We start from the raw sequence: 17,340 nt of genomic DNA on the forward strand, positions 1-17,340 counted from the left end.
TTAAGAATCATTATGTTAGGGGTTGCCTGGGTGGCTCAGTCGGTTAAGTGCATTGGACTCTTGATTTCAGCTCAGGTCATGATCTCATGGTTCGTGAGTTCAAACCCCACATTTGGCTCTGCACTGACAGCATGGAGACTACTTGGAATTCTCACTTTTCTCCTCTCTGCCCCTCTCCCACACTCTCTCAAAATAAATACATAAACATTAAAAAAAAAAATCATTATGTTAGAGGCACCTGGGTTGCTAAATCGGTTAAGTGTGCAACTTTAGCTCAGGTGATGATCTCCCGGTTCATGAGTTTGAGCCCCACATTGGGCTCTCTGCTATGAGCACAGAGCCTGTTTCGGATCCTCTGTACCCACCTCTCTCTGCCCCTTCCCTGCTTGTTCTCCCTCTCTTTCTCAAAAATAAATAAACATTAAAAAAATAAACATCCTCCACATTAAAAAAAATCATTGTTAAATATTAACTACTCAATAATAAAGGTTTGAGTAATAGAGGAGAAACTGATTATGTAGTTTTCTACGCTATAGGCTCCAGTCATATGGAAAAAAAATTTTCCTTTATATGAACTTTCAAATATTGATTTTTATAGTAAATATTTTTATTAGAGAATAAGACTGACTTTGTAATGAGTATTTCAGATACTTTTCCTTGACTCAGAATGTCTGAAAAGTTACTAAATCACCCATGATTTCATCTAGGAACGGGGCGGGGGAGGGAGAAATCCCTCGAATCTGTTAAAAGAAGTACAGAGATAAGAAGTATTTTTCTTGGGGCGCCTGGGTGGCGCAGTCGGTTAAGCGTCCGACCTCAGCCAGGTCACGATCTCGCGGTCCGTGAGTTCGAGCCCCGCGTCAGGCTCTGGGCTGATGGCTCAGAGCCTGGAGCCTGTTTCCGATTCTGGGTCTCCCTCTCTCTCTGCCCCTCCCCCGTTCATGCTCTGTCTCTCTCTGTCCCAAAAATAAATAAACGTTGAAAAAAAAAATTAAAAAAAAAAAAAAGAAGTATTTTTCTTGTGTGCTACCTATTGAATCCTGGTCATTTCAACACATTAGAATTAGTTAATATGGCATTCCAGGTATATAATCCTATCACCTGTAATTTTACCTCCTACTTACCAATTATTTTTTATAAAAATAATGTGTAAGTTTAATGTATACCATGTTATGATGTGATACGTGTGTATACACTATGAAATGATTGTCACCATAAAGTTAGTTAACACCTCCATCCTCTCATATAATTATCTTTTTTGGTTTTGTGGTGATAACATTTAAGATCTAATCTCTTAACAACTTTGAAGTACATAATACACAGTATTGTTCATTGTAGTCACCACACTGTACCTTAGATTCTCCAGAACTTATCTTTTGTATCCTTTGACCAACATCTCTCCATTTCTCCTACCCTCGTAACCCCATGGCAACCACCATTCTACTATTTCAATGACTTTTTTTAAAAAAAGATTCTGCATGTAAGAGAGATCATACAATATTTGTCTTTCCAGAGAAGACACTTAGCATATGCCCTCAGGGTCCATCCAGGTGGTCACAAATGGTAGGATTTACTTCATTAAAAAAATTTTTTTTAACGTTTATTTATTTTTGAGAGACAGAGAGAGAGACAGAGCACAAGTTGGGGAGGGGCAGAGAGAGGGAGACACAGAATGCGAAGCAGACTCCAAGCACCCAGCTGTCAGCATACAGCCCAATGCAGGGCTCCAACCCACAAACTGAGACCATGACCTGGGCTGAAGTCGGTCGCTTAACTGATGGAGCCATCCATCCTCCCCAGATTTACTTCATTTTAAAGGCTGAATAAATACTCCATTGTGTATATATACACCACTTTTTCTTTATTCATTCATCCATCAATGGACACTTTGGTTGATTCCATGTCTTGGCTATTGTGAAGAATGCTACAGTGAATATGGGAATGCAGATTTCTTTGATATCCTGCTTTCATTTCCTTTGGATATCTCTATACTGCTATTTTACTTGATTAGAAACAGTCATAATTCCATAAGCAGAATCAAAATGACACATACCTTACTAGATACATAGTGTTTCTCAGTAGTCAATACCATTTACATAGTGATCTAATTTAATAGTCACCATGGCGTGGAGTAAGTACACAAAATCACGATAAATAAGAGTTGGTATATACTCATTGGGTCTCCTATGTCTCACCCACTTCACAAAGCCACAATCCCATAGGATCTTACATCACATTCATAACTCCGCTAAGTCCATCTCATAATTCCATACGAGACAGCAAATCAAACTCGAAAACCACTTACTCCACAGTTACATAGAGCCTCAAACACAAGTCACTAACAACTAATTATTCTGCAAGGTTTATCAACTTCTTAGACAGTTAAATATAAACTGAATTATTACACAGCTTTTTTTTCTTCTAGGTACTACCCCAGGAGAAATGGAAACATGCCAGCTTTATACATAATATGTAAAACCTGGAAATACAACAAATGTTCACCAAGAGAAAAATGCATACACAAATTGTGACATTCACACAATTGAATGTTGTTCAGAAATGAAAAGAATGAACTACACATTAATAAACCTTACAAAACTAGGATGTGAAAAAGAGAATTGCAGAACTGACAGAACTAAAATGTGGGCATGTATATCAGAACTATTGCGGGGGCATCTAGGTGAAGCCTCCCAATTCGCCTCAGGTCATGATCTCATGGTTTGTGAATTCGACCCCCCCCCCCGTGGGGCTCTGTCTTGACAGCTCAGAGCCTGGAGCCTGCTAAGGATTCTGTGTCTCCTCTTTCTCTCTGCCCCTACGCCGCTCGCGCGCGCGCGCGCTCTCTCTCTCTCTCAAAAACAAACTTAAAAAAAAAAAAAAAAAAGAACTTTGGCTGTCTATGCTGTGAGACTGGAAAAGGACACGAGAGAACTTCCTGGCAGCGATGGTATAAAATACACACCAGGGCAGGCATACACATACCCAGCGTCTGCTATATGCCAGACGCCATTCTGGGTGCTGGGGCTTTCTCAAGGGGCAAAAACTGACAAAACTCGTCATCTCTGGTTCACGACCACGGGGTCCCGCACACACAGGCCTGAGTGAAGAGAAACCTCGACAGGCACCGGCTCCCGTTTCTCACCTCAGCCTTCCCGCCCGAACTGCAGTACCCTCCTCAGCCCTTCTCGGCCTGACATCCCTCAGCACGGATTCGATTGCCTCCCGGGCCCTCCTCAACCTGGATCCGATTCCCTCAACGCTCCAGGGTTAGGGTTTCCGGTTCTCTCCCGGTCTTCCCAGACTCAGGCAGCCTCCGTTTTCCTCCTTGCCCCGCCTCTGGCAGGCTTCCGCTTCCCTTTACTTTCCTCCCTGCCCAGGTTTCCGATTACTTTCTCGGCTTGGGCTCTAGTTCATGCAAAGACCTCTCGCTCCCACGAAACCATCACCCGGCTCTTTCATGTTTTAAGAACCACCAGCGGCAACCTTCCGCGGAGGACGAAAGATCAGCCCATCCGAAACTCTCAGGAGTTTCGGAGGCGTGACGTGAAATTCGCGACGGTTGTACTCTGCCGCGCTCCAAAACCAGAACATTTTTTTTAGTGTTGGACTACGTTTCCCACAAGCCCCAGGGCCACGAATGGACTTCGACTTTTGGTTCCGCTTCCGGTATCTTCGTGGTTATTGGGTTTTGCCTGATGAGTTAAGGTGATCCAGGTCGGGTTGCGGGAGGAGCTCGCGGTATGGAGGTCCTAAGCTCCCGGGGCGCGGGTAAGGCAGATGGAGCCAGGAGCCTTGTCCCAGTGTTTGCGTAAACCTCGCACGACGGTGGTTTCGGGCGTTATTGTCTGTGACAAGTTCGTTGTGAACTGTTAGTGCACACGCCTGCATGCGTGTGAGTGAGAGTGTGTGTGACAGGCCCTGGAGTGCCCAGACTGGTATACGATAAGGCTAGTGGGACTGTCAGTACACAGTCTACGGTGACGAAAGGTGTCTGATACTGTGACCGAGTGATCCTGTGACAGCTGGGTTGTAACCGACTGTAAGTTTGAACGCAGTGGGTAGGATTTTTTAAAATTTCCCCAGTAAACCTGTAGGAGTGCTTCACACAGAGGGGATATTGGAGAAGTGAGTGTTGCCCACCCAGGGTCCACTGTAGGTTCCATGGTTACTTGGAAGTGTTTCCCTGGATTCTCCTCTGTTCTTACATCTTAGAGCCAGTTTGATCTATCTATAAAGAAATAGACATCAGAGGGGAAGTCATTGCTTTCAGAACCACAGTGTGCCCCCTAGAAACTGCTGTGAACTTAGATTCCAGCGCTGTTTATAGGTATGGCCTTTAAGTGTGACACTGTTAAAAGTCAGCAGTATTCTATTTATCTCTTATTCCATCTAGATATATTTGTGGTGGGTCATGGGTCATGTCTGATGGTGGACAGTGTGTTGTTTAGCCTGTCCAGAACCTCAAGGGTCCCTTCTTGGTCTTGTAGTTCTGCAAGAGAAGCCTCCTGAAGTAGAGGAGAGTGTTGCTACTTAACAGCGCGTTCAAGGTCAGTTCGTGTTTACTTTTTGTTCTGTCATATATATTTGCTTTACAGAACATAAAATATTTGCTTTCCTTCTAGATTGTATGACCTAATTGTGACCCATCCATTTACCTGATCCCTAGGTGGTTGCCCCTTCCCAGTTAATAACAGGACCATAGGGATGGGTCCCCTTCTTTTCCAGTGCTTTTCTTTTCCTTCCCAATTAATATTCACATACATATTGGTAATTATTCAGTTTCCTCATGTGCTCTTTTCTTTCCTAAAGATGGTACAGAAATAGAACTAGTTGAACTCTTCGAGGAAAAACTAAGGACTTTAGAGTGTGTTTTGTCAAGGAAGAGACTGGTGGTTAGGTAGAATAACACACCAGACACCTTTGATTTTATTCACAGACTTGATTTTCAAACAAAGGAAGGTAGGAAATGGTTTCATTGATTTTAGTCAGTAAGACATTTTGGGAGTAGGAATATGATTGGAGTTTGTGAAGAGAGGTCTGTGTGAACAAGGGCAGGGAGTTTTTCCTGAGAATCCAATCTCTTGGAGTGGTGAGAAGTAAGTCTTGAGATTTGGCAGTATGACTTTTTCAGACCACATACTGTGAGAGGCTGCATAATATAACGGTATTTGAATCTAAAGGTAATATAATGCAAGCCACTTGTGTAATTTAAAAATTTCTTTTGTACACAGTTTAGAAAGTAAAAGGAAACAGCTGAAATTAAGTATAATATCCGTTAACCAATATATCTAAAATATTATTTCAACATGTAATAATATAAATAAATGGAAATATTTTACATTCCTATCTTCATACTGAGTTTTCAAAATCTGATACATATTGTTATAGCACTTTTCAGTTTGGATGCTAAATTTTCAGTGGTTATGGTGAAATGTATTTCCTTATGTGGATCCTGAGAAACTTAACAGAAACCCATGGGGGAGGGGAAGGAAAAAAAAAAAAGAGGTTAGAGTGGGAGACAGCCAAAGCAGAAGAGACTCTTAAAAACTGAGAACAAACTGAGGGTTGATGGGGGGGGCGGGGGGGAGGGTGGGTGATGGGTATTTAGGAGGGCACCTTTTGGGAGGAGCACAAAAATACAAAATATATTTTGTATATATACAAATATAAATACAAAAAATAAATTAATTAATTAATTAAATACCAAAAAAAAAAAAATAAAAAATTAAAACAGGGGCGCCTAGGTGGCTCAGTCAGTTAAGCGTGCAACTTCGGCTCAGGTCATGATCTTATGGTTCGTGAGTTAGAGCCCTGTGTCAGGCTTTGTGCTGACAGCTCAGACCTGGAGCCTGCTTCCAGTTCTGTGTCTCCCTCTCTCTCTGTGCCCCTCCCCCTGTTCTCTCTCTCTCTCTCTCTCTCTCTCTCCCTCAAAAATAAGTAAACATTAAAAAAAAATCTTTAACAATTAAAACAAAATTTCAGTTCCTTGTTCACTCTAGCTACATTTCAAGGAGGTCAATAGTTATTAATCTTTATGTTTTACAATTTTATGTTGTAAAATGTAGATAATGATATCAATGCCTTATGGGTTTTTTATGAGGATTGGATATATTAATCTGGGCACAGCCCTAGAACACTTAATAACAGCCTTGCATTTATCAAATCCTCAGGAAACAAATGAAATTATGGTTATGTAAAGAGTCTAAGTATCTACCATAAATTTTCTAAAAATCAAGAACAATAAAGACATAAAATTGGGGCACCTGGGTGGCTCAGTCGGTTAAGTGTCTGACTTTGGCTCAGGTCATTATCTCACGGTTTGTGGGTTCGAGCCCCACGTCAGGCTCTGTGCTGACAGCTCGGAGCCTGGAGCCTGCTTCGGATTCTGTGTCTCCCTCTCTATCTGTGCCTCCCCCACTCTCGCTTTGTCTCACTCTGTCTCTCAAAAATAAGTGTAAAAAAATTTTTTTAAAAAAGATATAAAATTAATTTTGATGAGATTTAAAAGGAATCTTTGAAAATCAGATTTGCTAATGTCCTAGAATAGAACTTAGTTTTCTTTTTCCAAATTGTTTATTTATATGTATTTCTTTCTTTTTTTTAAGTTTATTTATTTTGGGAGAGAGAGCGTGTGCGCACACACTCGAGCAGGGGAAGGGCGGAGAGAGAGGGAGAGAGAAAGAATCCCAAGCAGGCTCCCTGCTGTCACCATGGTGCCTGACACAGGTCTCAAGCCCGTGAACCCATGTGATCATAACCTAAGCTGAAACCAAGAGTCAGGCGCTATATTGACTGAGCCACCCAAGTGCTCCCTCATTTTTATTTAAATTCTAGTTAGTTAAGGGGTGCCTGGGTGGCTCAGTTGGTTGAATGTCAGACTCTTGATTTCGGCTTAGGTCATGATCCCAAAGTTGTGGGATCATACACTGTGTTGGGCTCTTCACTGAGCGTGGAGTCAGCTTGAGATTCTCTCTCACTCTCTTTCCCTCTTCCTTCTCACCCACTCATGTGCGTCCTGTCTCCCACTCTCTCTCTCTAAAATAAATGAAATGGAAAAAAAATTTTAATCCTACTTAGTTAACATAGTGTAATAATGGTTTCAGGAGTAGAATTTAGTGACTCATCACTTACATACAACACCCAGTGCTCATCATAACAAGTGCCCTCCTTAATACTCATCACCCATCTAGCCCATCCCCCACCTCCCTCCCTCCATCAACCCTCAGTTTGTTCTCTATCAAGAATCTGTTATGGTTTGCTTCCCTCTCTTTCTTTTTTCCCCCCTTCCCATATCTTCATCTGTTTTGTTTCCTAAATTCCATATATGAGTAAAATCATATGGTATTTATCTTTCTGAGTGACTTATTTCCCTTAGGTTAATACACTCTAGCTCCATCCATGTCATTGCAAATGGGAAGATTTCTATTTCTTTGATGGCTGAGTAATATTCCACTGTCTATACCACATCTTCTTTATCCATTCATCAGTCCATGGACCCTTGGGCTCTTTACATAGTTTGGCTATTTTTGTTGCTGCTATAAACATTGGAGTGCATGTGCCCCTTCGAATCAGCATTTTGGTATCCTTTGGATAAATACCTAGTAGTGCAATTCTTGGGTCATAAGGTAGTTTTATTTTTACCCTTTTGAGGAGCTTCCACAGTGATTGCATGAGATTGCATTCCCACCAGTAAGAGAGTTCCCCTTTCTCCACATCCTCGCCAACATCTGTTTCCTGAGTTGTTAGTTTTAGCCATTCTGACAGGTGTGAGGTGGTATCTCATCATGGTTTTGACTTGTATTTCCTTGATGATGAGTAATGTTGAGCATTTTTCATGTGTCTTTTAGCCATCTGAGTGTCTTCTTTGGAAAAATGTCAATTTGTGTCTTCTGCACACGCACTTGAGCAGGGGAAGGGCAGAGGAAGAGGGAGAGAGAGAATCTTAGGCAGGCTCCACACCCAGGCTGCGTGAACATGGGGGGATCTATATATATCTTTTTGAGTTAATGTTCAAGTTTCCATCAGAGAAATATCCAGAAGTGAAATTGTTGGATCATATGGTAGTTCTGTTTTAACTTTTGGAGGAACCTCCATACCATTTTCCATAGCAACTGCACCAATATACATTTCCACCAGCAGTGCACAAGAATAGATTTCCTTTTCTCCTCATCCTTCCCAACGCTTGTTATTTCTTGTCTTTTGGATAGTAGCCATTCTAGGAGGTGTGAAGTGATGTGTCATTGTGGTTTTGATTTGTATTTGCCTGATGATTAGTGGTGGTAAACAACTTTTCATGTGTGTTGGCCAGCTGCATGTCTTCTTTGGAAAATATCTATTCAGACTCTCTACCCATTTTTAATCAGATTGTTTTTTGGCTGTTGAGTTGAAGCAGTTCTTTATATACTTTGGATATTAACCTCTTATCAGATGTATGACTTGCAATTCTTTTTTCCCATTCAGTAGGTTACCTTTTCATTTTGTTGATGGTTTCCTTTGCTGTGCAGAGGCATTTTAATGTGCTGTAGTCCCACTTGTTTATTTTTGTTTTTGTTGCTTTTGGTGTCCAATCCAAAAATCATTGCCCAGACCATTGTCAAGGAGTTTACTATGTTTTCTTTTAGGAACTTTATGGTTTCACGTCCTATGTTCAACTCCTTAATCCATTTTGAGTTCATTTTTGTGTATGGTGTAAAATATGTTCCAATTTCATTCTTTTGCATGTAGTTGTCCAGTTTTACCAACACTGTGTCATGAATACTGTATGTTCTTGGCTCTTTTGTCATAAATTGACTATTTATATGTGGGTTTCTTTCTGGGCTCCTTGTTCTATTCCATTGACTAATGTGTCTTTTTTTAAATATTAATATCATAACTGTTTTGATCACTATAGCTTTGTAATACAGTTTAAAATAAAAATGCATGATGCTTCCAGCTTTGTTTCTCAAGATTCCTTTCACTCTTCAGGGTCTTTTGTGGTTCCATACATATTTTAGGATTGTTTGTTGCATTTCTCTGAAAAATGTCATTGAAATTTTGATAGGAATGCATTGAATTTATAAATCTTTTGTGGTAGTCTAGACGTTTTAACAGTATTTAATTCTTCCAGTCTATGAGTGTGGATTACCTTTCTATTTATCTGTGTCTTCCTCAGTTTCTTTCAGCATTGTATTACAGTTTTCAGTGTACAGGTCCTTCACCTCTTTGGTTAAATTTATTCCTATGTTTTTTTATTATTTTTTATGCAATTGTAAATGGGATTGTTTAAAGATTACACCAAAACAACCTCTTAGAACTAATAAACAAATTCAATAAAGGTGCAGGATACAAAATCAATGTACAAAAATCATTTGCATTTCTATATGCTAATAATTAATGATCAGAAAGAAATTTTATAAATAATAATAGAATGTCATCTGCAAATAGTGACAGTTTGACTTCTTCGTTTCTGTTTTGGAGGCCTTTAATTTTTTTTCTTACCTAATTGCTCTGGATAGGACTTCTGATGTTGAACAAAAGTGGTAAGAGTGGGCATCCTTTCTTGTTTCTGATCTTGGAGGAAAAGCTTTCAGATGTTCACCACTGAGTATGATCTTAGCTTTGTGCTTGTCATATATGACCTTATTATGTTGAAGTATGTTCCCTCAATGCCCACTTTGTTTAGTTTTTAACAAATTGATGTTGAATTTTGTCAAATGCTTTTTCTGGATCTATTGGGATGGTCATATGATTTTTATCCTTAATTTTTTGTCCTTTTACCCTTAATTTTGTTAATCCTTCATTGTGTGTCAATTGATTGACTTGTGGATATGCAAACATCCTAGCATTCCCGGAATAAATTTCACTTGATCATGGTATATGATCCTTTTAATGTATTGTTGAATTCAGTTTGCTATTTTTGGAAGATTTATGCATTTGAGTATGTTTTTTATTTTGCTTCTGCCAACAAGAAATTTGGCCCGTGAGGGTACCTGGGTGGCTCAGTCAGTTAAGTGTCTGACTTTAGCTCAGGTCATGATCTCACAGTTCATGAGTTTGAGCCCTGTGTCATGCTCCGTGCTGCCAGCCTGCTTTGGATCCTCTGTCCTGCTTCTCACTACTCCTTCCCATTACTGCGCTCTCTCCTTCTCTCTCAAAAATAAATAAACATAAAAAAAAAATTTGGCCCATGAATTTGCCACATTTTTAAAAGAGACAAAGTTACAGTTTTATCATACTTCTAGACATGTAGTTATAAGTAGATAGTGGTAGTGGTCACCATGTGATCTGGCACATCTAAATATTCAAAACTTTTGTAATTTCAATTACCAGAGGAGCATAATAAAACTAGTAAGACTGCTATTCAGAGTTTCATATTTTTTAGAGATAGTGATTTCTTTCATAAGACCTAGGAATGATCTGGGAGATCCAAGTTTCATACAAGACCTCATCATACACATTATACTTGAAAGGACATATTTATAGACACAGAAGTAAATATGCATATAACTCCTGTGTTGGATATGGGAACAAGATTGAGCCTTTTATTATTAGGCTCAATTATTAGGCTCAACAAGCTGTCGCTTGTTAGATAAGATTCTTTAAACTAGTTATATGTGTGCAGCTTTATGTGGAGGGCAAGAATATTTGTCCTCCTATGCTTTTTGAGAATCTTTGTGACAAATATTATTAATGAGGAAGAACACTGAAATAAGTTACCATGACATGGAAAAACAGACCTGAGAATCTCAAATTTCACTGTAAGAAAAAGAAGAACAAAGGGAATTTTCAAAAATAATGAAACAAGATACATGAAATATTCTTTACAAGTTCATTAATTAATAAGCAACTTTTACTTGGTGTCATTGTTATGCCACTGAAAGTGCTTTATATGTTTTATTTCATTTGATACATACAGCAACACTTTGAGGTAGGTCACTGTTGTTTTTCCCATTTTACTGATGAGGAAATAAAGTCAGTTAAGTAATGTAGTAAAAAGTTACACAGTTAGTAACAACCAAAAATAAGGTTAATGAACTGAATTTTGGATGACAGATTTTATGTTCTTTATTATGATAGTATACAACCTCTGATCATTTTTTAAATCTGACTGTCTCACTAATTCATCAAATTTTTTTCATCAACATTTAATATGGATCAAGGGCAAATACTGCAGATATTGACAACCTACAGCTCACCATACTTTATTTAACCTTTACTTAACCTTTATTGCCTACTATTAGATATTCAGAATGATCATAAACTATTTTGTAGTATATGTGGATCTTTATAATAGAATTTTATCTGCATTCATATGTTTTTTTTTTTTTTTTTTTTTTAATTTTTTTTCAACGTTTATTTATTTTTGGGACAGAGAGAGACAGAGCATGAACAGGGGAGGGGCAGAGAGAGAGAGGGAGACACAGAATCAGAAACAGGCTCCAGGCTCCGAGCCATCAGCCCAGAGCCTGACGCGGGGCTCGAACTCACGGACCGCGAGATCGTGACCTGGCTGAAGTCGGACGCTTAACCGACTGCGCCACCCAGGCGCCCCTGTTTCTTTTCTTTTTAATGCTTTTTTAAAAAAAAATTTTTTTTTCAATGTTTATTTATTTTTTTGGGGACAGAGACAGAGCATGAACGGGGGAAGGGCAGAGAGAGAGGGAGACACAGAATCGGAAACAGGCTCCAGGCTCTGAGCCATCAGCCCAGAGCCTGATGCGGGGCTCAAACTCACGGACCGCGAGATCGTGACCTGGCTGAAGTCGGACGCTTAACCGACTGCGCCACCCAGGCGCCCTTTTAATGCTTTTTTAAATTTATTTTTGAAGGAGAGAGAGAGAGAGAGAGAGAGACAGAGCATGAGCGGGGGAGGAGCAGAGAGAGAGGGAGACACAGAATTCGAAGCAGGCTCCAGGCTCTATGGTGTCGTCACAGAGCCCAACACATGGCTCGAACTCACGGACCATGAGATCATGACCTGAGCCAAAGTTGGACGCTCAGCTGACTGAGCCACCCAGGCGCCCCTCTTTTCTTTTTTTTTTTTTTTAAGTAGGCTCCATGCCCAACATGGGGCTTGAACTCACAATGCCAAGATCAAGAGTCACATGCTCTACCGACTGAGCCAGCCAGGCATCCCTGCTTTTATATGTTTCTTTTCTTTTTTTAAATGTTTTTTTGAGGGAGAGAGAGCATAAGTGAGGGAGGAGCAGAGAGAGAGAGAGAGAGAGGAGAGACAGAAGATCCGAAACAGGCTCTATACTGACAGCAGCAAGCCTGATGTGGGCCTCGAACTCACAAACTGTGAGATCATGACCTGAGCTGAAGTTGGATGCTCAACAACTGATCCACCCAGGCACCCTTATATCTGTTTCTTAAGAAAGAATTTCTAGAATTTGCATTTCTAAGTCAAACATCAGATATTAAGTGCCTACAATTTGCCAATATTGTTCATGTAACATGTAATTAAGTGCCTAAAGTATGCCAGTATTGTTCATGTAACTTAAAGAGACATAGCTTCTATCCCTTAACTTGTTTACAACAGACCATGTAAATATATACTATGAATAGGACTAAAACTATGGTAGGGTATGGTAAAGATTATTAAAGAAATCAGACAATCTCCCTTTGTAGTTGTTGAAAAGGGATATAATGGACACAAACCCAAGGCTATAAGGTTTTGATCAACTTACACTAAAGCCATGATTTGTCAGAGTTCCCCAAAAACATCCTCAAATTTGATGATGTGCTAAGATTTACAGAATTAAAGAAAATGGTGGTTATGAAAGGATATAATTTAAAATCAGCAAAGAGAAAAGTCACATAGGATTAAAATCAGCAAAGAGAAAAGTCACATAGGATGAAGAGCAGGAAAAAACTAGATGTGAGCTTCCATTGGACTCACACAAACAGTGCTTAATTCTCCCAGCAACAATTTGTAAGAACACATGTGAACTGAGCCATGGAAGCTCACCTGAGCTTTTGGGTCCAGAGTTTTTATTGAGGATCAGAAACAGCCACGGGAAACAAACAAACAAACAAATGAAATATAGGCATGGAGTAACTATGTGATTTACCCTTACCTACTCAATTTCAAGCCCCTACAGAGGGCCCCTGGCAACAAAACAGTTTACCAAAGTCGCATTGTTAGCAAAGACTATTTGGCATAGCTCAAAAAAGCTTTTATTATTTTTTAAGTTTACTTATTTATTTTTGAGAGACAGAGAGTGAGTGAGCAGGGGAAGGGCAGAGAGAGAGAGGAGAGAGAATCCCAGGCAGGCCCCACACCATCAGCACAGAGCCCGACATGAGGCTTGAACTGAGGAACTGTGAGATCATGACCTGAGCTGAAATCAAGAGTCACTTAACCAACTGAACCACCCAGGTGTCCCTCAAAAAAAGCTTTTAAAGGGAGGATATTCTAAGGGCTCCCAGCTTATCTCACAGTAGCTGGCCAAGGGCCATTCCTTTCTGTGGAAAGTACAGAGTCTGTGTACTCTAGGTCTACTAAGATAATTTTTATTGCACCCAAGTGATATCCATGGAGGTGAATGGAATTATTTACTAACCTTTATGCTTTAGTGTATTTTGGTAGGTTATAGATTATTTCTAACTTTCCAGCAAATTACTCATGCTCAGATTTCATTCCATAATGAAGTAATTCTGAACTACACAGGCAAGAACCAGAGTTACAACTTACTGTGTAGTGAGAAGAATGTGAATTCCAAACTCACCTCTGCCATCTTATCTTTGCATGTGTTTTATATATTTTTTCTAACTGAAACATAAATTACTGCAAATCATGCAAACAACATTCTAGTTTGTTTTTAACATGTATATATACCCATTTAACCATCACATTTTAACATGTATATATACCCATTTAACCATTTTCTTAATCATCAAGAAAAACGTATTTCCTTCTAGTCATTACCAACTCACCCCTCCCTACCCTCAACAAAGGTAACTACTGTTCTTACCACTATTATGATAGATTCATTTTTTTTATTTAAAAAAAATTTTTTTTTTTCAACGTTTATTTATTTTTGGGACAGAGAGAGACAGAGCATGCACGGGGGAGGGGCAGAGAGAGAGGGAGACACAGAATCGGAAACAGGCTCCAGGCTCTGAGCCATCAGCCCAGAGCCTGCCGCGGGGCTCGAACTCCCGGACCGCGAGATCGTGACCTGGCTGAAGTCGGACGCTTAACCGACTGCGCCACCCAGGCGCCCCAATGATAGATTCATTTTAATTAGATTCATATAAAAGAAGTTGATATAAATGTGATTTTACATAATATTGTATACATTTTTATCTGGCCTGTTTTGCTTAATTTCGCATTTGTGAGAATCATCTGTGTTTGTACTATTTTATCATTAGGTAATCTCCCATAATAAGAATAAATCCTATTTTATTTTGCTCTCCTTTTTTTTTTAACTAATCTCTATGCCCAAAATGGGGTTCAACTCATGACTCCAAGATCAAAAGTCACATGCTCTACTGACTGAGCCATCCAGGCACATCTGTCCTATTTTTTGATGGGCATTTGTGTCATTAACAGTTGGAGGCTTATATAATGATCCACCCAGGCACTCCTCTACCTTTTGATTCTTATGAGTAATCCTGCAAAGAATATTCATGTTCAGGTTTTTGTGTAGACATACATCTTCGTTTCTCTTCTATATGCCTACCAGTTGAATTGCTGTATCATATGGTAACTCCATTTTGAACATTTTGAAAAATTGCTAGACTGTTTTCCAAAGCAGTCACACTATTTTTAATTCCAATCAGCAGCATATGAGGGTTCTGATTTATTCACATCCCCCCAACACCTATTAGTATCTAACTTTTTCTTTGTAGGTATCCTAGTAGGTATGAAGTAGTATTTCACTGTAGTATTTTACTCTGCTAAAATATATTTAAATAAGATTTAGTATATTAAACATTTTTAAGGTTAAAATTCAGTGGCATTAAATACACTTACATGGTTATGCAACCATCACCACCTATCTCCAGAACTTTCTCATCTTCTAAACTGAAACTCTGTACCGATAGTGACACTCTTTGATTCCCTTTTGGGTATGTTCTATAGTATCCTGTTTGTGGTTACCATGGGAAGTATATATCATAAAGTTATATAACAATCTATTTTAAATTGACATCAACTTTGTTCACATACAAAAACTCTACTTTTCAGTTCCACTTTCACTGACTTTAGATTAAGTCATGAGGTAACTTTTTTTTTTTTTAACGTTTATTTATTTTTGAGACAGAGAGAGACAGAGCATGAGCGGGAGAGAGTCTGAGAGAGAGGGAGACACAGAATCCGAAACATGCTCCAGGCTCCGAGCTGTCAGCACAGAGCCCGATGCGGGGCTCGAACCCACAGACCGTGAGATCATGACCTGAGCTGAAGTCGGACACTTAACCGACTGAGCCACCCAGGCACCCCAACTTTTTTTTTTTTTAATAGGCTCTATGCCCAACATGGGGCTTGAACTCATGACCATGAGATCAGGAGTTGGATGTTCCACCAACTGAGCCAGCCAGGTGTCCCATGAATTAACATTTTTATGCACTGTGTACCCATTAATGTATATATAACTATTTTTTATTCATTTATCTTTTATATCTGTAGAAAACAAAAAGTGGAGTTAAACTAAAATTACAAAAATAATGGCTTTTATATTTTCCCTATGTATTTTCCTCTATGGGAGTTTTTTATATCTCCATATGGGTTTGAGTTACTGTCTGGCTTCCTTTCAACTTGAAAGTCTCCCTTTGGGATTTTTGTAGAGAATGTCTAGTGAAAATGAACTCTCAGTTTTCCTTTATCAGGGAAGTCTTAATTTCTCCCCCACTTTTTTTAACTTTTTTTTTTACTCCCCCCCCCCCATTTTCTAAAGGACAATTTTGCCACATATAAAGTTCTCAGTTGACAGTGTTTCTTTTAGCATTTTAACTTTTTTTTTTTTAAGTAATCTCTGCGGCCAACGTGGTGCTTGAATTTACGACCCCAAGATCAACAGTCGCATGTTCTATGGACAGAGCCAGCTGATGCCCTTTTAGCATTTTAAATGAATCATCCTGTGGGAGCATCTGGGTGGCTCAGCTGGTTGAGTGTCTGACTATTAATATCACCTCAGGTCATGATCTCACAGTTTGTGAGATTGAGCCCTGCATTGGTCTCTGCAGTAACAGTGCAGAGCCTGCTTAGGATTCCCTCTCCCTCTCTGCCCCTACCCACCTTGCACACACATGCTGTCTTTCAAAATAAATTAATAGGGGCACCTGTGTGGCTCAGTCAGTTGAGCATCTGACTTTAGCTCAAGTCATGATCTTGCAGTTCATGAGTTTGAACCTCACATGGGACTCTGCTGCCAGCACAGAGCCCGGTTCAGATCTTCTGTCTCCCTCTCCCTTTGTCCCTCAACCCCCCAGCACTTGCTCTTGCTCTCATTAATTTTTTTTAAATAATTTTTTATTAAAAAAAATTTTTTAATGCTTATTTGTTTTTGACAGAGAGAGAGACAGAGCATGAGCAGGGGAGGGCAGAGAGAGAGGGAGAAACAGAGTCGGAAGTAGGCTCCAGGCTCTGAGCTGTCAGCACAGAGCCCGACGCTGGACTTGAACTCACAGACCGCAAGATCATGACCTGAGCCGAAGTCGGACGCTCAACCTACTGAGTCGCCCAGGCACCCCTCTCATTAAATTTATTTATTTATTTTTTAAATGTTTATTTATTTTTGAGACAGAGAGAGACAGAGCACGAATGGGGGAGGGTCAGAGAGAGAGGGAGACACAGAATCCGAAGCAGGCTCCAGGCTCAGAGCTGTCAACACAGAGCCCGACGTGGGGCTCGAACTCACGGACCGTGAAATCATGACCTGAGCCGACGTGGGTCGCAAAACCGACTGAGCCACCCAGGTGCCCCTGTTATGGTTTTTACATGCATTTCCCTGATCACGACTTTTGGCATATTTTTCCTCCACATGCTTATTGACATTTCTATATCTTCTTTGGAGAAATGTCTATTGAAATCTGTTACCAGATGTCTTTTTGTTCTTTAGTTGTGGGCGTCTTTACATAATGTGGTTATTAAACCCTTATCAAATATATCATTTATAAATATTTTTTCCTATTCTGTAGATTGTGTTTTCAGTTTTACCGGGAATGTTCTTTGAAAATTTCAATTTTGATGAAGCCCAATTTTTCCATTTTTTTCTCCTTGTTTGTGCTTTTGGTGTGCCGAGAATCCTTTGCCAAATTTAAGGTCATGATGATTTACTCCTGTATTTTCTTCTATAGGTTTTATATTTGCATGCCTTATAGTTGGGTCATTGATCAGTTTTTAGTTCATCTTTG

The 17,340-nt window shown here is 39.7% G+C and overlaps 2 protein-coding genes across 8 annotated transcripts in view; one reads left to right on the forward strand and one right to left on the reverse strand.

The window, feature by feature from the left end:
* The window catches only part of ZNF382 (zinc finger protein 382), a 121,895-nt gene that overhangs the window by 61,011 nt on the left and 43,544 nt on the right, over positions 1–17,340 (reverse strand). The gene's annotated exons all lie outside the window — the stretch shown is intronic.
* ZNF260 (zinc finger protein 260) overlaps positions 2,892–17,340 on the forward strand; it is a 76,924-nt gene continuing 62,475 nt past the window's right edge. Inside the window, exons 1-2 of one of the 5 annotated variants that reach the window (XM_047836829.1) lie at positions 2,892–3,768; positions 4,488–4,547. The gene's annotated coding sequence lies outside the window, so the exon portion shown is untranslated. The remainder of the gene's footprint in view (positions 3,769–4,487; positions 4,548–17,340) is intronic. The other 4 variants (XM_047836822.1, XM_047836823.1, XM_047836824.1 and 1 more) reach the window with 4 other exon arrangements.

This window comes from Prionailurus viverrinus, chromosome E2, assembly GCF_022837055.1.
Source record: "Prionailurus viverrinus isolate Anna chromosome E2, UM_Priviv_1.0, whole genome shotgun sequence".
Lineage (NCBI taxonomy): Eukaryota > Metazoa > Chordata > Mammalia > Carnivora > Felidae > Prionailurus > Prionailurus viverrinus.